Below are 25,063 nucleotides of genomic sequence, written 5' to 3'. Positions count from 1 at the left end.
TTCCTAATGTGTCTGTGTTTTCTAGTCTGTCCACACCTTTGCTTCGTTCTTTCCCTTCCAGTGTGTCAATCCCTTCCAACTTGTTTTCCACTCCCAATGTGTCTTCTCCCCATGTGTCTTCCCCCAAAGTGTCTTCCCCCAATATGTCTTCACCCAATGTGTCTTCACCCAATGTATCTAACCCAATCCTTCAATTGACTTACGCTTCCCCTGTAACAACTTCCCCAACCACTCCTAACCTACCATCACAGGCCGACACCCCCCTGGTCCACCATGTAACTCCCTCCCACAGACCCCGAAAGTAATTAATCATTTTATCTTTTTGAAAAAAAATTGTAAATTTTTGTATTTGTTAGTAAAAATTGTTTTGATTCACAATACCGGTCTCATTGTGTTTCCTTTATTTATTTAACCATGTGTGTATTGTTGAGTGAAGTATGAACGGGTGTAACAGTTAAGGTGTTTATTATACAAGTTAGATTCCAGGTGTTAATATTAGAGTCAAAAAACATTACAGGTACCTAACATTACAGGTACATAACATTACAAGTACATAACGTTAAAAGTACATAACATTACAGGTACATTTTATTTACAGGTTAAACCATTTCATCTGCCATGACACATGTCCACTATCAGAAACAAAATAGGCTGCAAATGTATCCCTCATTTGGGCAACTTCGACTGTAGTTCTGTAGGGTGATGTTGGTAATCCTGTGGTATTAACAGTTTCTTCAAGTTCAAAGTGGGGTTGCTCTTTTGACAGGATGTAGTTATGCAAAACAACACATGCTTTTAAAACCTCATCAATTGTGTCTGTTTTTAGATTTATGACTGTGCCTAAAATGTGCCATTTAGATGCCAGCAAACCAAAGGCACACTCCACAGTTCTTTGTGCCCTTGTCAGTCGGTAGTTGAAAATCCTTTTTGGGTTGAGTCCCGACTTGAGTACGGTTTTAGGAGGTTGCCAGACATTTGAAAAGCTTCATCACCAACAATAACATACGGCATTGGCGGTCCTTCAGTGTTAGGAAGACGTTGTGGCAGGGGAAAATTAAAATCATTGCCATAAAATTGTTGTCCCATGTCAGAGTTTTTGAAAGTCTGCGAGTCATTTCCAAATGACCCAATGTCAATGCCACAAATCGACATTCAGCATCCGCAATTGCCATCAGAACAATTGAAAAGTATTTTTTTATAATTAAAGTACTCAGATCCACTTACTGCAGGTTTCAGAATCCAAATATGTTTGCCGTCCACAGCCCCCACACAGTTAGGAAAATTACACACTTCATTGAATTTTGCTGCATTTTTCAGCCAGAGTTCAGCTGTTGGCTGGGGGAGGAAGTAGGTAGTCTGCGGAACAGACAAAGGAACAAATAAATCAATACATGGCTTTTCTAACAATGATAGTAATGACAGGTGTTTGTTGTTCAAAAGTACGTACCTTATGGTCACCAACAGACGTTCCTCATGAATAGCTCTACGTAGTTGGGTGTCCTGCCTGCTGATGTATCCTCAGACACGTTGCAGCAAATCATCGAAGCTGTGTTGCGACATCCTGGTGTAGTCCAAAAACTTTGCCGGGTTTGCACGAAGCTCTGCGTACAATGAGTGGTAGGCTCCACGGATCTGTCAGAGTTCAACAATGGGATGTTGCCAAAAGCGACAATGATGTCTTCTCCGTCTTTCTCTTCTCCTTTCTTCCTCACAAGCCACAGCGAAGGCAGCAGCCAATTTCAAAGATAAATCCAGATCCATATTGAAGCTCTCCATGCTCTCCATCTTGCAGCAGCAGCATCCAGCATCCAAAGAAGCAAATTTCTGCTGTGCAGTGTCTCTATAAATAAAAAACCCATAAGCCATGCCCATTGGGAAATACCATACGCATGCGCATAAACAATGCAAGTGCATGCAAAAAAGCATACAAACGCATGCAATGGCAGTGTTTTTTTTACATCATGCATAAAAAACATGCGGATAAAAAACGCTGCATACACATGCGTTTTTGTATGCGTTTGCGTTACGATACACTGTGGACACAGACGCAAATGTGAACTTAGCCTAATATGAAGTTTCATTATACTAAAAAAAATGTTTAATTATACAATGACTGGGGTTACAATTTTATAAGTACCCTATGTATTGCCTGTTGAGTTTCTTTTTTCTATTTTTTGTAAACTAGTGAATTAATTAACCATTACAAGTATATGCAGAGGTCATTTATTGTGCAGTCCCTCACACTAGAGGCACTATTTTATTGTAAGTTGTCTATTTTTTTTTTATTTGATTAATAAAATCTACTACTTTATTATATAACCCTGCTGAAGTGGTTATCTGTGTTTGCCTGTTCCCCTTCATTTGGGGTTAATATAGGCGACCATTATTGATTTACGTTCTTGCTTATGATACCACAATATTGGACACTTTTTTTTAATCTTATATCACTCATGTAATGTAAGAAGTGAAATCTTTGGCATTGCACTATACCTATATTTATCTGCCGTAGCTGTGCATCATGAACCATGGTATGTATTTAGGAGGCTCACTGAGACTCTTTCGCCCGGGACCAACGAAAACATGTAGCCGGCTCTGCCTGCACTCCTCCACTATGGAGACAAGCACACAGCCATCAATCTGCAGTTTGTGGACATGTTTAGCCTGTTTCTTTAACCTCTTAACGACTGCCGATACACATTTTAACGGCGGCAGTTAAGAAGGGTACTTATTCCTCAGCGCCGCTTTTTAACGGTGCTGACAAATAAGGTTATAGCGCCCCCCTATGTCGGAAATTCTCCTGGGTCTCGGCTACTGGGGCTAGCTGAGACCCCGGAGGACATGATTCGAGTCGGTTTTTAAAGAATCCGATTTCCCATTTAATTTCTCTCTCCTCTGATATGATCTACTACATCAGAGGAGAGAGAAATGGGGTCCCCCGAGGCCCCCCGGTACCTCTGGTGTCCCTGGACCCTACTGCATCGCCCAGGCTTGTCCCCCCGGCTGTTGGCGTCTTCTTCCGGGAAGAAAATGGCAGGCACAAGTGCAGTGCGCCGCCAAGATCTGCCCTCCAGCACCTGGCCGCAATAGGAAATTTTTCTATTGGTTCATTTTGATCACTGTGATAGACTATCACGGTGATCAAAATAAAAAAAATTGTAAATCAAACCCCCTTTATCACCCCCTTAGTTAGATGAAAATAATAAAATAAAAAAAAATATTTATTTCCATTTTTCCATTAGGTTTAGTGTTGTGCTAGGGTTAGAATTGGTGCTAGTGTTAGGGTTGGGGCTAGAGCTCAGGTTAGGGCTGGGCTATGGTTAAGGTTGGGCTAGGGTTAGGGTTGGGCTAGGGTTAGGGCAAGGGTTAGGGTTGGGGCTAGAGTTGGGCTAGGGTTAGGGTTGGGACTAGAGTTGGGCTAGGCTTAGCGTTGGGCTAGGGTTAGGTTTTGGATAGGGTTAGGGTTGGGCAAGGGTTAGGGTTGGAGCTAGAGTTAGGGTTGGGGTTAGTGTTATTGTTGTGGTTATGGTCGGGATTACAGTTAGTGTTGGGATTAGGGTTAGGGAATGGCTAGGGTTGTGGTTAGGGTTACGGTTAGGTTTGAGATTAGGATTAGGGGTGTGTTGGGGTTAGAGTTGGAGTTAGAATTGGGGTGGTTCCACTGTTTAGGTACATCAGGTGGTGTCCAAACGTGACATGGCACCACCATTGATTCCAGACAATTTTGTGTTCAAAAAGTCACACGGTGCTGCCTGCCTTTTAAGCCCTGCCGTGTGCCCAAACAGTGGCTTTCCTCCACATATGCTGTATGGGCATACTCAGGAGAAATTGCACAACAAATTTTGTTGTCCATTTTCTCCTAATACCCTTGTGAAAGTAAAAAACTTTGGGTCTACATTCAATTTTTTGTGAAAAATTAAAATGTTCATTTTTTCCTTCCACAGTGCTTTAGTTCTCGTGAAGCACCTGAAGGGTTAATAAACTTCTTGAATGTGGTTTTCTTCATCATGAGGGGTGTAGTTTCTAGAATGGTGTCACTTTTGGGAATTTTCTGTAATATTGACACCCCCAAAGTCACTTCAAATGTGAGGTGGTCCCTAAAAAAATTTTGGGGGAAATTTTGATGGAAAAATGAGAAATCGTTTGTCAACTTTTAACCCTTCTAATGTCCTAACAAAAAAAATATGATTCCAATATTGTGCTTCCCAGGAGGAAGCTGTCGCGAAATGCGCGTCGGGGTTTGGCCTAGGTGTAGCGTGCCATTTGGCCACACACGGAGAACATCATTTATCCAGGTAATATGTGTTCATAAGTTTCCGCAGCCTAATCTTTTGTGTGCTGTGCAATTAGTATTGTCAGTAACGTTGCTGTTACTCCACCTCCCATAGGGGTGGAGCCGCATATTCATGACTGTAATGGGCGGCACCACGTGACCGCTCATACAGGAGAAGGTGCAGCGAGGACAGGACCCTGCGAGGGAGCGGGTGAGTATTTTAGTAACAGCAGGCAAGTGCACAGAGGGTCGGGATAGGGATCTTTATTTTAAACACGAAAAAAAAAAAAAAGGATTTTTCATATCTTCTCTCCAGCAAACCTGCTGGAGAGAAGATATGAATGGCGGCTTCAGCACCAGATGCAGGGGACAGCGCTTATCTCTAGCGCTGTCTCCTGCACGCTCCGTGTGGTACCCAGTCGGCACACGGGCGGCACACGTGTGCCACACGGATGGCCTACGTGAGCTCACGGACACACGGACACGGATAATTCCGGTACCGATTTTTCCGGTACCGGAATTCTCTGGACGTGTGAGTCTGGCCTAAGGAGACTTATTCCTGATGGAACTGACATGACACAACACTGGGCTCTCCTGTAATAAAGGCCACGGTAAGGAGTAACGTGTAATACTTTGTTTTACCACTAGGTGGAGTAAACCCCATGCTTCGGCTGTATCAAAATCTAAAGCATTCAAACTATCAGTTAATTACAATTTTATTACACAGTTGCATGAATACTTTAGGTTACGTTACAGTGCAGACAAAAAATAAATAGAAACAAAATCCGGACTGCTATTTACCACCAACAAAATGGCTACATAATAGCGACACATAGGTAGCTGGTCACTGCAGCACTGCGCATGCGCTCCCTTACGTAGCCTGAACGCTGGCGCCAAGGCAGAAACGAGACAGCGACGCCCAAAGTAGCCAGAAGCTCCGCCCATGGTGCGTCACGTGACTGCATGGGAGCCCCTCCCAACGGTCACTGAGAGACACACCGAGACCGGGAGACGCAGAGCTACCGGAGAGGGGACGAGTGCTGGCCGGCTCACACAAAGGAGACGCCCCGAATCCCGCAGAGCGACATGGGCCAGGCCGCAAGAGGGGCACCCGAGGCTCGGAGCGGCCGCTAAGGACAGGCGTCCGCACAGTGGAGGAGGAGGAGGGAGACAAGTCTGCTGTGGCAGCGGCCGGCCCTGAGGCCTCACAGGAGGTAAGCCGCTCTCCAGGCCGCCGCCGTGCCCCTCCCCCAGCCCTGTGTTTATGTATTGTCATGTGTGACCCTCCTCCATGCCTGCTGCTGACCCCATCACCTCCAGCTGCACGTGTGTCACATGACTAGGCATCAGGAGGATTGCGGCTGCTGCTGCAGAACCTCTTGAGGAGTGTCAGCCTTGTAGCAGGAGGTGTAGGGTGTTCCTGATTGGATGAGCCCTTATTGTTCTCCCCAGACAGCCCCTCTGTGAGGTGACTGAAGCCTCTGGCCAGGCCTGGCAAGTGCCCACCTCCCCCAGAGCCTATTTATATCTGGGCAGGCTGGCACTGGGCACTGGGGGTGGGCATCTGTATAGGGGTCACATCCTCCAGCTTCTCAGTGTGTGCTTTAATTAACCCTTCAGACCCCACTGCTTATTGACAGGACTGTGCATGAGATCACATACGTGTGTGCATAAGAGGGGCTGCAGTGCCCGCCCCTTGTCTTCTCATCAAGCCCTAACGGTTCTTTTGTGATGATAAAGTGGTCCGCGGCGGCCCCCAGCTGTGGTGAATGAAGCCCCCGTTACCGATGGCAGGCTGGCGCGGGTTGCTCTTTTCCGCCTGGCCTCCTCATTGAAATCCATGTATTTCTGGCTTTGTGTGCTCCCGGTACGAGCTGGCGGTGTGTGCCGTGATGATCGGCCTGTGATGGGCTGCATCTCCAGTAATTGACGTCAGGGCTTTGTTCCTCCACTTCAGTCCAGTGAGCATGTCTGTGGCATCACCGATGGGGGGCCGCTGTGCTGGAGATACTGGCGTGCGAGCGCTGACTGTAGAGCGGTGCACGCTTCCGCCGTCCTTTCTATCGTGGCCCCTTATTCCCAATCTACCGATTTGGGAAGGGTTCACTTTTGTCAGTCAGGTGTAATCGCAGCAGCACGTCATTCCTCCTCTTCTCACTTGTACCATGCCTTCATTTTATTTCGGCCTCTTTTTTTTAGTATTAAGGAGAATCTATGACTAAAATATGTACGTTTCAGTAGAGATGTCACAGTAGGACTTTCAGATAGGAGTAGACATCAGTGTATGTGCGCTGGGTGGCAGTTGTCACCCATAGTCTCCAATGCTAGGACAATAATGGGTATAGTACGCTGCCTTATACTGGATACCTCTAGCGTGGGGGCCCAACCTATGGCCTGGGGACTACGTTGGCCCTCTGCATTTCTGTGCTGGCCTCACTTGGTGGTCACAGACGAGGCTGATCATATGTACTTACCATTCTAGGGAGTAGATGGGTAACTATTAATGGTGCACCATGGCTGAGGCCGTGTCATCATGTAGGTTAGAAGTACATGGAGTGAAGTAGTGGCCATGCATGAGTGCTGTCATAATCAATGTCAATTATCGGAGAAGATATAGTTGCATTTTATCTGCGTCTCACATAAAATACAACAGAGAAAGAAGAATCCATGGTCTCTTTCTTCCTGGCTCGTGAGTGGGACCTCTAACCTCTTTATAGCAGAGAGTCCTAAAAAGGGTATTGGCACCTATAAGATATGTGCTGATGACTTCTGATATTTTACTGAAGCCCATGGGGTTGGAACAGTGTTGCCTTTTTATAGAATAGCAGTAACATTTGCCAGCCAAGATCTTAGTCTATGGATCTGCCTAGCTCTGCGTCAAGAAAGGGAAGTGATCAGTGGGAATTGCCTATACCGCCATGGGTGCTTCTGTCTGACTAGTATACAATTTATTAGTTGACATTGTGGATATTTATTGTGGATAACACGCCAAGCAATTAGTATTAATTCGAAGGCCAATTATAGATCGGCAGTGCCCCCTTGGCATGGCCAAGGGCTCAGAGCACCATTAGGCTTTCTCAGGTAGCATTTTGGAGACTCTCCTCCCCACACTTCTGATTGACAAAGCTCTCACTTGCCCAGAGCGAATTCTACCAAAACTTTGCCCACTTGTCTGTGTACCCCGACACTGCCTGAGCCTGGCACAAGCCCAATCTCCTCATTGGAAGCCGGTGACAATAGGCAGAGCTGCAGTAAGTCTGAACCAATGATGAGACCCATTTTCTCAACAAAACATCCTTTGCTCCTGTACCTTTATCAGTTGTTGTTTATTAACCTAAAAGGGGTCTTTTGTTTGGGACTGTCCTTTATTAGCAATGTGCCCTTAAGAAAAAGCAGCTCCTTCTCTGGCAGTCTTCTCATTTTGCAGAGGCCACCACCGCAGGTCTGTACATGTCAAGTGGCCGCTGGATTTTCATGATGTGTATAGATGCATAGAATGGTATGGTGTAGAACGCTTCAATTTCTAAAAATAAAGTTGAATAGGTATTCTCATTTCTGATAGTCATGTATTTGTACAGGACTTGTAGTTAGGTTGATCCATTTTGCTGCCATAATGTATAAACAAGTACATAGGTCCGGCCTGTACCTCCTGTCTGGGCAGTTGTCTTCATATGCTGCACTTGGTTTCTTTGTATATACCAGTCACATTGAGAAGACTGTGCAGACCTCTCACTGCTGTATAGAGAAGGGCTGCGCACGCACTCTGCTCCCCAACACACTCCTAGTTGGGAGAGCCGTACTCCAGACATGGTGCACAGATTACTTGGAGTACTGTTTTATCCATAAATGCAGCTAAATTGGCTAATTAGCACTGATACAAAAAGTATTAAATTACATTTGTAGTTTAAAAAAAAGAATTAAGTTTACTCTTTTCAAGCAGTTATTTTTCACGACACATTGTAAATGTAAAAAAAATTGCTGATGATCTGGTCAACATTTTAAGCATTTTATATTCTTTGTAGCCAAGCACGATCTGTCAGCGTAACCTAGTAATGGCTGGTAAGAGTGGTGGGACTACAGTAGCCATTGTGGTCATGAGCACCATTTACAGAACAAAGGTACAAGCCACGGAGCCCATTGATTGGCTGCAGCGCTGTTGACGTGACATCAGCCCAGCGTACAAACTACACAGATCGGGCAACAGTTGAGAGTCAGGGTGAGTTAGAGAAGGCAAACGGAGTATTCCTATCGTAGCTTATAGTTCCAGAGTGTTCCGACACTTTTCGTAATGTAGTAAACCCCCCACTGTTCAGCATGCCTTCCAGTACGCATCTACATGGTGCTGTTAGGAAATCCTGTGCTATACTGTATCTTGTTTCACATCTCCAGGAAGGTAATGGGTTTAAGGCTAGAATCATGCATGGCATATTTTAATAATGTTTCTATGTTATGGCAGTGGCTTATTTGTATGTTGATCAAAAGGATTGGGAAAATGGGTACAAACCGCCCTATCCTCATGTCCTCCGACATTGTCTGGTCGTCCAATCCCGATTAAAATCATCTGGTTTGGCAGACTTTTATCCAGTGTTTTGGGGGGACCTCAAATTGGAACCTGTCACAGGAAAAAAGTGATTAACCCGAAGATGTGTGGTTAATCTGTAGGTTAATAGCGTACCGGCATCGTGCGGCCATCTGCACTTAGAGCCACGCTGCCGACACACGCTTTGCGTACAGTCACGGGAGATGGTACTGGCACGGGTGTAGTCACCGCTCTGTATATAGGGGCTGCAGCTGTATCCACACCCCACACCGAGCGGTGACTGAAACCGTGCCACCACCACACGGGTAACTGAACACCGAACGCAGCTCGGAGGAATAAAGTTACATTCATCCCAGCAGCGGGGCTCTAAGTGCAGGCGCCCGGCAGGTTCAGAGAAAAATTAGTTGGCGCACCACAATGATATCAAATAAATATATATTGGGGGTGCAAAACAATGGCTAATACACAGAGCAGATTCAGAATGCGATTAACCCCATAGCTGCAAGTTACTAACATTTTTCTTGTAACAGATTCCTTTTAAAACTAATTTGGCTGTGATAACTACAATAATACCCCAAAAAATGATAAATAGGAAGGCAAAAAACTGAAAATCAGATAACGACTAGAAAGAACCAACAGTATTATTTGCCAGTAAAAACACAAAGTTTACTATTAAATTATTATAAACATTAAAGGGAATAAATATTAAACAGGGTTGCTGCTAAGCAAGCAGAGACCGCATATCACGTGTGGCCAAAGAAGGGTAAATAAAGTGCCTACAAAACCTGATTATGGGAGGGCCAGTGGCATCACTATAAGTATAGGAGATGGTGTTCACAATAGTGCAGCAAATCAGGCAAGAAAAGGAATGGAAAGGCACTTAAATGATTAGATGTTAAGTTTGTATGGCGTCCCTGCCGCCCCAACGCACGTTTCGCTTGTACGTCAGGTCTTCTGTTCACATGTCCAGTGATCTGTTATAATAGATCCAGCAGCAATCCGTTGACAAAAATGTTTTGCAGACTTAACTTTTTTTTTTTTTGGAGGGCTGAATAAAAATGCTGTTTTCAACTGGATCCAATTTTTTTTCAGACATTAAAGTCTGTATGAAAAGGGACCTGTTAATTGGCCATCAGTTTCCTTCCATTTGAAAAGGATCTGTTTTTTGCTTGCTTGATCCCTTTCAAATGAAAGAAAAACCGATGGCTATGGAACGGATCAGTTTTCCATAGGCTTCAATGTTAGCAAAATGGATCTAGTTGAAACTTTTTTCCAGCTGGCAAATGTCTGCACAACATTTTTTTCCATCGGCGGATTGCTGCTAGATCTGTTCTAACCGGTGATTACTGGACGTGTGAACGTAGCCTCAATATGTGGCTGTTACCTGATGATCAGCTTGTCTCCCTGGTGGGTACTGCACTGAGCACTTTCTGTATGCTATACCTTATAGATGTGGGGCCCTCTGAGCCCGTCTGTGGGCCACACTTGTTTATGCGCTTCCACATGCTGCAGCACAAGTTGCAGATACTCTACATGTTTTCTGGGTGCCTATTTGTTTTAATGGGTGTAGAAATAAGGAATTATGTAGTGGTCCCCCAGCAAATAAAAGCAGAAGAAACACCCCTCCCCCTACCCCCCCCCCCATAGTCCAGTTGCAGTTTGTGAGCCTATATGCACCAGGATGTATAGACACAAGTTGGACAACCGTGAATATTGAATGCTTATCACGCACTACCCAATTTAATACTCTAGTTGAACTTGTTTTTCCTTTTCTGTTTTTACAAATAATCTTTCTGTAAAAAAAAAAAAAAATTTGGAAAGATTTTGTCATGTAAAAAATGTGTAATTTCTATTAAACTACGGTAGATCGTGCCAGAAATGGCAGATTGTTGAGTAAGCCCCAAAGCTTTTTGATTTACCTTAAAGTGGCTGAAGTGTTGTTCTTTGCAATCCAGTTTCTAGTGCACTAGAAGAAGTGAAGCTTTGGCTACGTTCACATTAGCGTTACGCTAATGTGCGTCGCTGTTGCGTCGGCGACGCGCCCCTATGTTTAACATAGGGGACGCGTGCGTTTTTTTGTTAGCGTTTTTCGACATGTGCGTCGTTTTCGACGCTAGCGTCGGTCGCACGAAAATGCAACAAGTTGCATTTTTCGTGCGTCCGATTTTCGTCAAAATCGTCAAAAAACGACGCACGCATCGCAAAACGCAGCGTTTTTGCGCGCGTTTTTGGTGCGTCGCGCGTTGCGTCGCCGACGCACCGGCGCGCAACGCTAATGTGAACGTAGCCTTTCAGGACTGGAGACTCACTGATCTGTGACGCAGCGGTGTTTGCCGCAGGCAGTAGTGAGTGCAGCTCGCATTGTTCACTGCCAGTGACCTGTAAACAGGCCAGTGATGAATGTGGCCAGTGACAGGGCTAGTGTATTGCACTGCATCTTGCTCATCGCAAGGGGGGGTGGTATGTATTGGATTTCAAAGACCAGGAGTCAGGTAGTCTGGAAATCTGTTGCTGGCACCTGCGGAAGTCAGCTAAGGTTGTTTTGGCTGGCTCCTGAATTCAACAGTAAATCTGAGCATCCTTGATTCCTTGTCAGCACATTGTAAAATGGTGTTTAGTGCTGCAGGTGGTCAGGAGAAACATTAAAAGCATTGCTTGGACACTTAGGGGGCTCTTTTTGCACATATATTTTTCTTTAAAGGGTAACGGTTCTTTCAAGTAACTTTTCAGAAGTCGGAATTTTCTGCAGTATTTGCCCATTTCAGGCAGTTAATAAAACATAGTTGACTACATTTTGTTGTCCGCCTTACATAGGTGGATACTGATGAAAAAGATGTCCGTCAGATTATTTACAGTAGTTACTGTAGGACAGCTTCCACCCGAAACGCATTAAAAAGTCCATTGTCTACAGCCAGGCCCTAATATATAACTATCTATTCCAGCCCATTGGACAGGGATGGACACTTAACACATCGTAAAAAGATATTTTTAAATCAAGACTACCACCCCACCTCCATTGATGATCATATCATTAGAGCCACAGGGATCCCTAGCAGTCGATTATTTCAATACCGAGAAAAAGAAAATAATCGTGTACCTCGTACTACCTCCAGTGGTGACCTACAACCCACAGCTTGAGGTACCACATCTTACACAAGGATGACCGGCTAAAGACAGTATTCAAAGACCCTCCCTTGATGTGCTACAGGCAACCTCCAAATGTAAGAAACCTCATCATCCGAAGTTCAGTGCTCTCAGATTCACCGAGAGGAACTTATCCATGCAATGTGAAGAGCTTCAAAACCTTCACGCATGTGGAGACCAAAGACGGGAAACCTATTCCCACCACCCATCAGGACTATAACATTCCTGGGACATTCACATGTTGTTCTTCCAAGGTGGTGTTGTTAATTCTGTGCACTGTATGTCCTATGTGGGAGAAACAGGACAGAAACTGAGAGCAAGGATGAGGTCTCATCGCAACACAATTACAGATAAAAACAAACAAAAACATTTAATGGTGGCCAAACATTTCTGTGATCCAGGACATAACATAAACAATATGAAAGTTGTCATAATAAAAGGCAATTTTAAATCACAAAAACATTGCAGGGTCTGGGGATAACACCAGAAAAAAGGCAGCAATGCTTACCTGCCCAGGCCTCCTAACAAATGCACTATCAGGGTGCAGCAGACCCAATTAAAGATGGCGGCACAGGTTTAATTGGGTCTGCGTTGCACCCTGATAGTGCATTTGTTTGGAGGCCAGGGCAGGTAAGCATCTCTGCCTTTTTTTCAGCTATTTTCTGCATAATTTTGGAGGATTTCTAAGTCCTCTTTTTGTAGTTTTAAAGGGTCTGGGGATACAAGCTTATTAGTCTTTGATTCTGTCCACACAGGACTAAATCTGTCAGGAGGATTTATGACACACTACAGAATCTGAGGAATCTGCTCTAAAGATGAGGGCATCGGGCCTCTGATCTTACTTGGATATTAGGACTATAAGGGTATGTGCACACGTCAGGGTTTCTTGCAGTAATTTTCCTGACAAAAAACGGACATTTCTGCCAGAAATCCGCATGCATTTTTGACGCGTTTTTGGTTCGTTTTTGACGCGTTTTTTCCCAAATGCATAGAATTGCGGGAAAAACGCCGAAAATCCGCAAAAATAATAAACATGCTCATTTTTTTTACCGCGATGCGTTTTTTTCGCGGAAAAAAACGCATCCAGAATGCATTCTAAATGATAGAATGCATAATGTATGCGTTTTCAATGAGTTTTTATAGCGTTTTTAGCGCGAAAAATGTGAAAAAACCTGAACGTGTGCACATAGCCTAAACGATTTGCACCACTAATGTAATCCAATTAAGGATTCATTCTCTGAGCTTACTTTGTTTATTTAAATGTACATTTACTGTACCATACCTCCTCTTTTTTTTGTTTTTTTTTGGTTTGTGCATATATTCTTGTGTTTTCTTTTATACCATGCCTGAGGAAGGGACCGAAGAGGTTTTGAAAGCTTGCTTTGTAACATCATTCTCTATACTCCTCCTTCTAGACCTGTCCTCTGCCTTCAACACAGTTGACTACTGCATCCTACTGTAGGGTCATTCCATGGTCGCTTACGTTACAACACAATATAGTAACTTACGTTACAAAGATGATGGTAACTTACCTTACAATAGGGTTAATCCAATGGATGGTAACATATTGTAACGTAAGTTGCCATCAGCTTAGTAACGAAAGTTACTATACTGTGCGGTAACTTAAGTTATCTATATTTCTTGTAATAAAAACTGTTGCTTTTAACTTGAGAGGTTAAAATAAATTGTTTAAAGTTGCTGGGACTATGGAGTTTTAATACAATAAAAATAGTGCTTCTCCACTGTTTACCAGAACAGAAAATTTGGCCGACTCATGAAGGACTCCTTTTTTTGTAACGTAAGTTACCAAGTAATAACACCGTATTTTGTATTTAATTTTATTGTTGAAAAATCAAACTGTTGAAATCTATTGAGAATAGTTAAATGTACAATATACATTCACTCCTTTTTGTGCCTGCCTTCAAAGAACAAATAGAGAACCGTGTGCACGACTAAGGAAGGTGCCGTAGTAGGATCCCACACCATGAAGTAATAAAAATAAACTAGGCACTCAACTTAAAGATGAATTTTTTGACTTTTAGTGTAGTCAAGGCAAAATGTTTTGGCCGCATTTGACCTTTATCAATTACAAACTATACAGGAGTGTCAGGGATTCGTGGGAATCCTGTGTCAGCTGACAAGCAGCGGACGCTGCGTCTTTCTCCAGGTACGTGCACACATCCAGGTCCCCTGGCTTGTTTAGCATTGGGGTTTTTCCTTTTTAACCCTGCTGTTCTGTTGGTCAAAAATGACCGACTTTGAACTTCAATATTCTTTAAAATATTCAAGATTCGGCTCTGAAACCCGTGGCCGACCGACCCATCCTCATTTAAGTCAATCAACCACAAGTTTCAGAACCGCATCTTGAACACCCCAAAAAATACCAAAGTTCAAAATAGGTCTCCCCAGACCGAACAGAACAGCAGGGTTAAATGCCTCATACCTTTATGAAAGTGACCATACCGAGACGTGCCTCACTAAAAATCCACAGGATTCCCACGAATCCCTGACACTCATGTATAGTTCGTAATTGATAGCGGCCAAATGGGGCCGAAATGATTTGCCTTGACTACATTAAAAGTCAAAAAAATCTTCTTTGTTGAGTGCCTAGTTTATTTTTATGCCTTCAAAGAACAGTCTGTAGCCAGCTTTTGGCTTGTGAATGTAACGTAAGGTACCATGGAATGACCCTGTAGATCTTCTTCCTTTTGGCATCAAAAACCTTTCCATATCCTGGATCTCCTCATACCTTACAAACCACACATTTTAGCAATTCCTACTCCCCCACACTACCTCCTCATCCCGCCTCTCTCTGTTGGTATCCCTCAGGGTTCTGTCCTACGACCCCTACTCTTTTCCATCTATACCCTTGGCCTGAAGGTCCTCTTCCTTCTGTACCAGTCAGTCATTGTTAGTTTGTCTACTGTAAGTGATATTTGTATTTTGGATGTATCCCCTTCTCATGTACAGCACCATGGAATCATTGGTGCTATATAAATAAATAATAATAAAAATCATCTATTTTTGTTAGCCGTTAAAAGGTATAACGACACAATTATCTTGTTTTTCCCACATAGTTGCCTGGGACAACTCATAAAGTCCTATGGCTTTCAGTACCATTTATACACTGATGACACCTCTCTGGCCCAGATGTCACCTCTCTGCTCTCCAGAATTCCAGAGTGTCTATCAGCCATATCCTCCTCCTTCTCCTCTCGCTTCCTCACGCTCAATTTAGACAAACCTGAACTCATCATCTTCCCTCCGACTCATGTATCTTCCCTACCTAATAGATATATCCCTATTAATGACATCACATTTTCCCCTGTACCAGAAATCCGCTGCCTTGGAGTAACCTTTGGTTCTGCCCTGTCCTTCAAACTGCACATCCAAGCTGTCGCCACCACCTGTCGCCTCCAGCTCAAAAATATTTCTAGAATCCGTCCTTTCCTCAGCCCTCAACCAAACTACTAAAACGCTTGTGCATGCCCTAATCCTCTCCTGCCTCGACTACTGTAACATCCTCCTCTGTGGCCTACATTCTAACACAATCACACCTCTCCAGTCCATCCTTAACTCTGCAGCGTGACTAATCTCTCTCCTCACTACTTTCCTGCTCACCCCCCTCCCCTTTTTTTGCAAATCCCTTTTTTCTTTTAATTAAAGTCAACGGCCCTTCAGCACTTCAGCACAAACGCCTGAATCTTGTGTTTCAGGGCTTCAGACATATTCCCTGACGTAGCTGCTGACAAGTGGATAAGATATAATGTGAACACAGTCTTATTTCAGTATTTGTATCCACTCTTTGACAAATTTACATCAGATTGAATACTTTTATCTAATATGGAAAACTTTGTTGGGTTCACTAACTTTCAAGCACCGCTGTACATGTTAAATTCAGTTCAGAGACAAGAGCAAGAGTCAGTAGACCTTGTCATTTCTGCTCCGTGGCCTTTCATGTTCTGTACATCCTCTTGTTCTATAGTAACTTCACCAAAGGTACCTTCACACATAACGATTTCGTTAACGATATCGTTGCAACGTCACGCTTTTTGTGACGTAGCAACGATCCCTCTAACGATCTCGTTATGTGTGACAGCGACCACCAATCAGGCCCCTGCTGGGAGATCGTTGGTCATGGGGAATGATCAGGACCTTTTTTTGGTCGCTGATCACCCGCTGTCATCGCTGGATCGGCGTGTGTGACGCCGATCCAGCGATGTGTTCACTTGTAACCAGGGTAAACATTGGGTTACTAAGTGCAGGGCCGCGCTTAGTAACCCAATATTTACCCTGGTTACCATTGTAAAAGTAAAAAAAAAAAAAACAGTACATACTCACATTCCGATGTCTGTCACGTCTCCCGCCGTCAGCTTCCCTGCACTGACTGTCAGCGCCGGCCGGAAAGCAGAGCACAGTGGTGACGTCACCGCTATGATCTGCTTTACGGCCGGCGCTCACACAGTCAGTGCAGGGAAGCTGGCAGCGGGGGACGTGACAGACATCAGAATATGAGCATGTACTGTTTGTTTTTTTTTTTTTACTTTTACAATGGTAACCAGGGTAAATATTGGGTTACTAAGCGCGGCCCTGCACTTAGTAACCCGATGTTTACCCTGGTTACCCGGGGACTTCGGCATCGTTGAAGACAGTTTCAACGATGCCGAAGTCGTTCCCCGGATCGTTGGTCGCTGGAGAGAGCTGTCTGTGCGACAGCTCCACAGCGACCACACAATGACTTACCAACGATCACGGCCAGGTCGTATCGCTGGTCGTGATCGTTGGTAAGTCGTTAAGTGTAACGGTACCCCTACTGTCGTGAAAGATTATGGCTAATTGCCATGTTGTGGAGAAGTGAAGATCAGTGATTTTCGGGTCTTATAGAAGCATCTTATTGGCTTTTTTTTCAGTATACATAAAGGGGTTTTCCTGAACTTTTTGTGTTGTACCCAACCCCTCCCCTGATCAGTTGTTATCTGATGCTGTGGAGCTCAGGAATTATCCTTATATGCTACCGTTCAACACTATATGAGGGGGTACTCAAAAGAAAAAAAAGAGAATTACGATACTTATTTAATTTTTTTTTTGTTTGTTCAAGATAACAGCTTTCCCATTAGGTTTTTCTTCATTCTTGGAAATAAGACAATGTTTTGAACAGTGGAAAAACCATTTGGACAAGTGCATATCATCTATTGGACAGTATTTTGAGGGGGATGAATGTTTTCAAGATGTTATCTTAAAAATATATATATTTTTTACATAAGTCTTTTTTGGGGGGAGGGTACCCCCTTGTATGTTTTTGTCTCATAACCAGGGCAGTAACCGTTCTCTGTGACATATGCAAAGCATAGGTAGCTGCTTTATATTTTTAGAGCAGCCTTTATTACCACACTGGATCACTATTGCTGACCGCAGCTATGGAGTCTTATGCTAGAATGCAGAAGTCAATCGCTACTTATAGAATCATACAGTGCCTTTTTTTCCTTCTTCGTCCGATTTGGCCTATAGAAACGTAAAAAGCACCTCTGCCCCAACAGTGCAGGCTCATGTAAATCTGGGATAATCTCCTCTAACAATCGTACATGTCTGCAAGAAACGCACTAAAAATGGACTCCTTGACTTTGTCTACTAGGACACCCTTACGCCTGCCCTTGTGGTCTATAAGTAATGGTGCCTGTTCAAGTAGCTTAGGGCCCTGTAGCGTTGTATAGGTGCCTAGCCAGTTGGTTTGTCTGCTCTCCCATCTGTGTTTTCCACAATCACACCTAAGGGTTTGTGTATTCAGGAGTCTTGCACCAATATCACACCTTATCACCTAGCTATAGTGTTGGTGATAAGTATCTGATCACTGGGGGGCTCGAACGCTGCATAAGAAATTAGAAAATGTGTGTATTCAGTGCCATTACGTTGTTTGTAGTCTTTACTTTTGTTATCTGTGCTATTGTCTTTCTCCCTTGAGACCATAGAAAAATTGACAAAGCTCATGTGTTTTGTATTTGTATAAACGTATATAATGGTCGCCCTATAAGAGGTTGACCCGTGCTGTCATCAGGAGCAAACTTACCTGCTTCGTGATGGTTCAAACCAGCGATGTGGTTTCACTGTTGTCCCGAACTGTGTCCTTGCCCCTACAGCTCCAGAGAAGGGCGGTGGCAGGGAAGATCGCCAGATGCAGCGATTACAAGCTCTATTACAGAGTTTGTAAGTGCTGCACTCCTTGCCTAGGAGTCTGTGCACCGCTGGTAACTAAGGTAATGAGCAGTACACAAAACATGAACATCCCTCCATTCTTGAGAACGGAGAGGATTTTTTCATACCAAGTAAATTAAGTTTTTGCAAGAACCTTGCAGTTTCGTCCATTTACGATGATGCGATGACACCTTTTAAGTGTCGGCTTTTTTATTTATAGATGTAAGCTTCACTATGGTTGTTAGCTTTTTATTGGTTTGATAGAGGAGACCTTTTGGGTTTAGCATCTGAGAAAGATATTGTATCTTGTGTCACATGCACACTACTATGCATACCGTCGGCATACATACACCCTTCGTGTGTGATTAACCAAGTAAAAATGTGGCTCTTCTAGTGCTGGGAAATTTCCATGGCCGGGCTGTGTAGGCAGTATTTTCCAGATTTGAGGCATAAGTTTGTCCGGCTTTTCTTGTACATTGTACTTGTAGTCCAATCTGCAGGCCACATGTAAAGCGAGGGAAGCTGCGAAGAGTCTGTATAAAGTTGTGTTTCATTAATTGAACTTGCTGCTGTTTCTATTTGAGTCCACAGGCGATCCTACAAGTGATTGATGGCTACATCTGTATGCACAGTCTTACAGGGAAGACACTCAGTCACTGAGTAGGACCCCCACTGGACCCGTATACATACTAGCACCTGTGAGTTCCCGTAATAAAATACAACTCTATGCAGAATCTTCTCTAGCAAAGCTACACTGCTCACACAAAGTAGGTGATATTTGCAATTCAGCTGAAATTTATGGAAAATGTAGAGTTCATGCTACAGTAATATTTTATTCAGAAAAAAAAGGGTCAACAACTTGTCATGTTACCTTGAGCATCAATTATAGCTTGATAATGACATCACACGCTGTTCACAAGTAGTTATTGTCTGCTGAGGCACGGCATCCCAGTCTTCTTGACGGGCGTCCCTCAAGTCATTGAGATTCTGGGGTGCAGAGTTACGAGATGGGATTCCGGTCCGGAAAAACTGCAGGCCGCTCCAGTTGTGGTACTCCAGTCTCTAGCAGCCGTTCCCTACTTATGCAACCTCGATGAACTGGAGGATTGTCGTCCATGAAGATGATATTTAGGCCTCTGTTGTTCATGCAGAGACATAATGAATTTATTAATAATGTTATTCAAGTACTAGGGACCTTTCACTGTACCAGTCACAAAGTGAAGGACAGTTCTGTTTTGACAATACACACTTGCCCACACTGCAACACCACCACCAAAGGCTCATCTGGTGACGATAATGGCTGATGCATAGCACTCTCTTGTCCTCTCATCATCATTGGCAGCCATCAGAGCGTCCCATGCTGTTTTTAAGTGTATGGTTTCCTCATTGTCCTCTTCCCATTTGGTTGGTACATTCCTATCCTTCCCTGTATACCTTTTCTGAGTGTTTGCTTTCTGTTTTCCCCATTGTGTCTTTGTGTTTACCTTCAGTTTCTGTCCCAGACCTCATGTGGTGTGGGAGGGGACAGGTCAGGCTTATTTCAGGAGCATAGTAAGGTCAGAGACTCTGGCCTCTTTGCCTTCAAGTATACCCTCTGGATAGTTGGGGTCACTGTTCCAGGGACAGTTTGAGACTCCTCTTCCTTACCGAAGACCATCATAGGGTGACACTGTAAGCTCAGTGGCCACTTCCGTCTGAGAACATCCTGCTTGAAGCTTCACAATTCTGAGGTACTGTTGATCCATTGTTAGGTGTCGGCTTGGTTTCATGATGTCAAATTGTGAACGGCATGATGTGTAGGACTGGCTAAATACCAATTGTAATTGAACCCTGAAATGTATTTTGTGATCCATGGATTAAACACCTGTTATGAATTTTGCCATTAACCTCCTTGTTAGAGATCAGCAAGTTGTGCAAAAAGTATTGAAACATTAAACGGTTGGATATGTGCATTCAGAAGATTAGAGGCCATCACATCAAGTTCACCTGAATAGGGTAGAGTGCATATTGGGTTCATCCTAACATTTCACCCGAAAGCCAAAATTCCCTCATTTTACAATACGTATTTGTGGTGGGGTAATAGGATGTGGCTGTGTGCTTATGAAGGGGTTGTTGTGTACTGTGTTATGGTGGCATATGGATGTTATGGTGGCAGTATTATGGTAAGCATCAGCACAAGATGCCTTCCTGATGTTTAAGGCTATGTGCACACTTTGTGGATTCCACTGCGGAATTTTCCGCAGCGGAATTCCAAAATCCACAGTGAAAACCCGTCGCGTTTTTTACTGCGGATTTATCGCAGTTTTTACTGCGGATTCTTATGCAGATTTTCATCAGCATTTTCCTATTGGAGCAGGTGAAAATCAGCAGTAAAGAAGTGACATGCTGCGGAATGTAATCCGCTGCGTTTCCGTGCGTTTTTTTCCGCAGCATGTGCACAGCGTTTTTTGTTTCCCATAGGTTTACATTGTTCTGTAAACTCATGGGAAACTGCTGCGGATCCGCAGCGGTCAAATCTGCTGCGGATCCACAGCAAAATAGCCTTAAAACTCCATTAGGTTAAATTTTTTAATTTTTGCTTTTCAATTTAGGCTTCATTAACACTTTTTGCACCGTTTGCCTTCTATAGCCTGTGCCTAGGACTCTGCTGCTGACTGGAGAAAGAACTGAGACTTTAGTGATCTCTTATTGTAGTTTTTTTTTTATCTTTTTTTTTGTTTTTTTGTCTTTCTTTTTCTAAGAACCTCTTTGCTGATTTGTGACTGCAGACTATAACAAAACAAAGTTGAATGTGCAGGGAAACAAAGAACATGTAATAAATGCAAAATGTGTGAAAATTTTAATGAACCTCGATTGCCCCCCAAAAAAAAAAAAAATTAGCCCAAAGTTCGTTTTAAATACATGCACAAAATTGTCTTTAATCCTGTGCCAAAGGCTAGCTTCACAAGTGAAAATGGCAAGCTGGCTGTACAGTAGATCTCCTGGCTAAGACTTGGGTCAAGTCCATATAGCAATATATGAGGCTGTAGAATTCTGGTCAGGAAGCCACAGGTCGGTCTGAAAATCATGCGTGGACACGGAGCATGTAACCCTAATGTGTGACATAGCCTTATCGGGATGCCAACGTGTCTGGAAAGTGTCCAGCAGGTCTCTACTACCAGAAGTTTAGACATATTTCGGTCAAGACCTATTTTAAAGAAATTCTCATGTTTATAATTGTTAGATATAAATAATTGTACTCAATATTAGTTTGATAGATTGGAGCCATTGCTTCATCATAGCCCAATAATGAGTTTTCATAGGCAACATAAGACAACCAAAGAGGTGAAGAGCTGACAAGTTGACTCTTGGGAATTGTCCAGTCCTGGTTTATGGAGTCTATTGTTTTTACTTTAGCAAGTATGTGTTCACTGTAAACACTGGAGTCCTGAACACTAAAAGGTAACTGGCATGTCTTATTATCATGGAGAGAGGTCATTGTTTGGCTTCAGGCTATTTTGTAGTCAACTGAACAAGTGGTTGACTGTAAAAAAAAAAAATTGTGTTAACCCCTTAGTGACGGAGCCAAATTTTTGAAATCTGACCAGTGTCACTTTATGTGGTAATAATAACTCTGGAACGCTCCAACAAATCCCGGTGATTTTGAGATTTTTTTCGTGACACATTATGCTTTATGAAAATGGTTAATTTAGGTCGATATGTTTTGTGTTTAGAAAACAAAAACCAGAAATTTGAGAAAGATGTAAAAAAAATTAGCAATTTTCAAACTTTGATTATCCCTTTAATCCAGATAGTGGTACCATTGCAAACCATTAATAAATAACATTTCCCACATGTCGGCTTTACATCAGCACCATTTGTAAAATCTTCTTTTATTTTGTTAGCATTTTAGGAGGTTTAAAAATGTAGCAGTAATTTTGCATTGTTTCAAGGAAATTTACATTTATTTTTTTAGGGACCTATCTGTGTTTGAAGTGATTTTATTGGTCCCATATATTGGGAAACCCCCAAAAGTGATGCCCTTTTTAAAATGGCACCCCCTGACATATTGAAAATTGCAGTCAGGTAGTTTATTAACCCTTTGTATTCCTGAAAATCACCCAAAGTGGCATGACGGCCACGTGTGACTGGACTGGATGGGGGGCACGTGTAGCAGGATTGGATGGGGGGCACGCGTAGCAGGACTGGACGGGGGGGAGGGGAGCCGCGCGTAGCAGGACTGGACGGGGGGAGCCGCGCGTAGCAGGACTGGACGGGGGGAGGGGAGCCGCGCGTAGCAGGACTGGACGGGGGGGGGGGGGGGGAGGGGAGCCGCGCGTAGCAGGACTGGACGGGGGGGGGGGGGAGGGGAGCCGCGCGTAGCAGGACTGGACGGGGGGGGGGGGGGAGGGGAGCCGCGCGTAGCAGGACTGGACGGGGGGGGGGGAGCCGCGCGTAGCAGGACTGGACGGGGGGGAGCCGCGCGTAGCAGGACTGGACGGGGGGGGAGGGGAGCCGCGCGTAGCAGGACTGGACGGGGGGGAGGGGAGCCGCGCGTAGCAGGACTGGACGGGGGGGAGGGGAGCCGCGCGTAGCAGGACTGGACGGGGGGGGGGGGGGGAGGGGAGCCGCGCGTAGCAGGACTGGACGGGGGGGGGGAGAGGGGAGCCGCGCGTAGCAGGACTGGACGGGGGGGGGGGGGAGCCGCGCGTAGCAGGACTGGACGGGGGGGAGCCGCGCGTAGCAGGACTGGACGGGGGGGAGGGGAGCCGCGCGTAGCAGGACTGGACGGGGGGGAGGGGAGCCGCGCGTAGCAGGACTGGACGGGGGGGAGGGGAGCCGCGCGTAGCAGGACTGGACGGGGGGGAGGGGAGCCGCGCGTAGCAGGACTGGACGGGGGGGGGGGGGGGAGGGGAGCCGCGCGTAGCAGGACTGGACGGGGGGGGGGGAGGGGAGCCGCGCGTAGCAGGACTGGACGGGGGGGGGGGAGCCGCGCGTAGCAGGACTGGACGGGGGGGAGCCGCGCGTAGCAGGACTGGACGGGGGGGAGGGGAGCCGCGCGTAGCAGGACTGGACGGGGGGGAGGGGAGCCGCGCGTAGCAGGACTGGACGGGGGGGGGAGGGGAGCCGCGCGTAGCAGGACTGGACGGGGGGGAGGGGAGCCGCGCGTAGCAGGACTGGACGGGGGGGGGGGGGGGGGGAGCCGCGCGTAGCAGGACTGGACGGGGGGGGGGGGGGGAGCCGCGCGTAGCAGGACTGGACGGGGGGGGGGAGGGGAGCCGCGCGTAGCAGGACTGGACGGGGGGGGGGAGGGGAGCCGCGCGTAGCAGGACTGGACGGGGGGGGGGGAGGGGAGCCGCGCGTAGCAGGACTGGACGGGGGGGGGGAGGGGAGCCGCGCGTAGCAGGACTGGACGGGGGAGTGTGGAGCCACGCGTAGCGGGACGGGGGGGGAGGAGGGGAGCGGGACTGGGCCGCGCGTAGCAGGACTGGACGGGGGGGAGGGGAGCCGCGCGTAGCAGGACTGGACGGGGGGGAGGGGAGCCGCGCGTAGCAGGACTGGACGGGGGGGGAGGGGAGCCGCGCGTAGCAGGACTGGACGGGGGAGTGTGGAGCCACGCGTAGCGGGACGGGGGGGGAGGAGGGGAGCGGGACTGGGCCGCGCGTAGCAGGACTGGACGGGGGGGAGGGGAGCCGCGCGTAGCAGGACTGGACGGGGGGGAGGGGAGCCGCGCGTAGCAGGACTGGACGGGGGGGAGGGGAGCCGCGCGTAGCAGGACTGGACGGGGGAGTGTGGAGCCACGCGTAGCGGGACGGGGGGGGAGGAGGGGAGCGGGACTGGGCCGCGCGTAGCAGGACTGGACGGGGGGGAGGGGAGCTGCGCGTAGCAGGACTGGACGGGGGGGAGGGGAGCCGCGCGTAGCAGGACTGGACGGGGGGGAGGGGAGCCGCGCGTAGCAGGACTGGACGGGGGGGGAGGGGAGCCGCGCGTAGCAGGACTGGACGGGGGGGGAGGGGAGCCGCGCGTAGCAGGACTGGACGGGGGGGAGGGGAGCCGCGCGTAGCAGGACTGGACGGGGGGGAGGGGAGCCGCGCGTAGCAGGACTGGACGGGGGAGTGTGGAGCCACGCGTAGCGGGACGGGGGGGGAGGAGGGGAGCGGGACTGGGCCGCGCGTAGCAGGACTGGACGGGGAGGGGAGCCGCGCGTAGCAGGACTGGACGGGGGGGGGGGGGGGGAGCCGCGCGTAGCAGGACTGGACGGGGGGAGGGTGGAGCCGCGCGTAGCGGGATGGGGGGGGAGGAGGGGAGCCGCGCGTAGCGGGACGGGGGAGGGGGGGGGGCTGAGCCGCGCGTAGCGGGATGGGGGGGAGGAGGGGAGCCGCGGGACGGGGGAGGGGGGGGGGCTGAGCCGCGCGTAGCAGGACTGGACGGGGGGGGGGAGGGAGGGGAGGGAGGGGAGCCGCGCGTAGCAGGACTGGACGGGGGGGAGGGAGGGGAGCCGCGCGTAGCAGGACTGGACGGGGGGGAGGGAGGGGAGCCGCGCGTAGCAGGACTGGACGGGGGGGAGGGAGGGGAGCCGCGCGTAGCAGGACTGGACGGGGGGGAGGGGAGCCGCGCGTAGCAGGACTGGACGGGGGGGGGGGGGGGAAGGAGGGGAGCTGCGCGTAGCGGGATGGGGGGGAGGGGAGCCGAGCGTAGCGGGATGGGGGGGGAGGGGAGCCGAGCGTAGCGGGGGGGAGCCGAGCTGCGCGTAGCAGGACTGGATGGGGGGGAGCCGAGCTGCGCGTAGCAGGACTGGACGGGGGGGGGGGGAGAGCCGAGCCGAGCTGCGCGTAGCAGGACTGGACGGGGGGAGGGGCCCGTGTGGGGGGAGCTGCGCGTAGCAGGACTGGACGGGGGGGGGGGAGAGCCGAGCTGCGCGTAGCAGGACTGGACGGGGGG

The 25,063-nt window shown here is 47.1% G+C and overlaps 1 protein-coding gene across 2 annotated transcripts in view; it reads left to right on the top strand.

The window, feature by feature from the left end:
* The first annotated feature begins 5,004 nt into the window (after positions 1–5,004).
* AFF4 (ALF transcription elongation factor 4) overlaps positions 5,005–25,063 on the top strand; it is a 100,075-nt gene continuing 80,016 nt past the window's right edge. For both annotated transcript variants that reach the window (XM_069764022.1, XM_069764021.1), the window contains exon 1: positions 5,005–5,484. The gene's annotated coding sequence lies outside the window, so the exon portion shown is untranslated. The remainder of the gene's footprint in view (positions 5,485–25,063) is intronic.

This window comes from Ranitomeya imitator, chromosome 4, assembly GCF_032444005.1.
Source record: "Ranitomeya imitator isolate aRanImi1 chromosome 4, aRanImi1.pri, whole genome shotgun sequence".
Lineage (NCBI taxonomy): Eukaryota > Metazoa > Chordata > Amphibia > Anura > Dendrobatidae > Ranitomeya > Ranitomeya imitator.
This window is presented reverse-complemented; position numbering and strand designations above follow the sequence as displayed.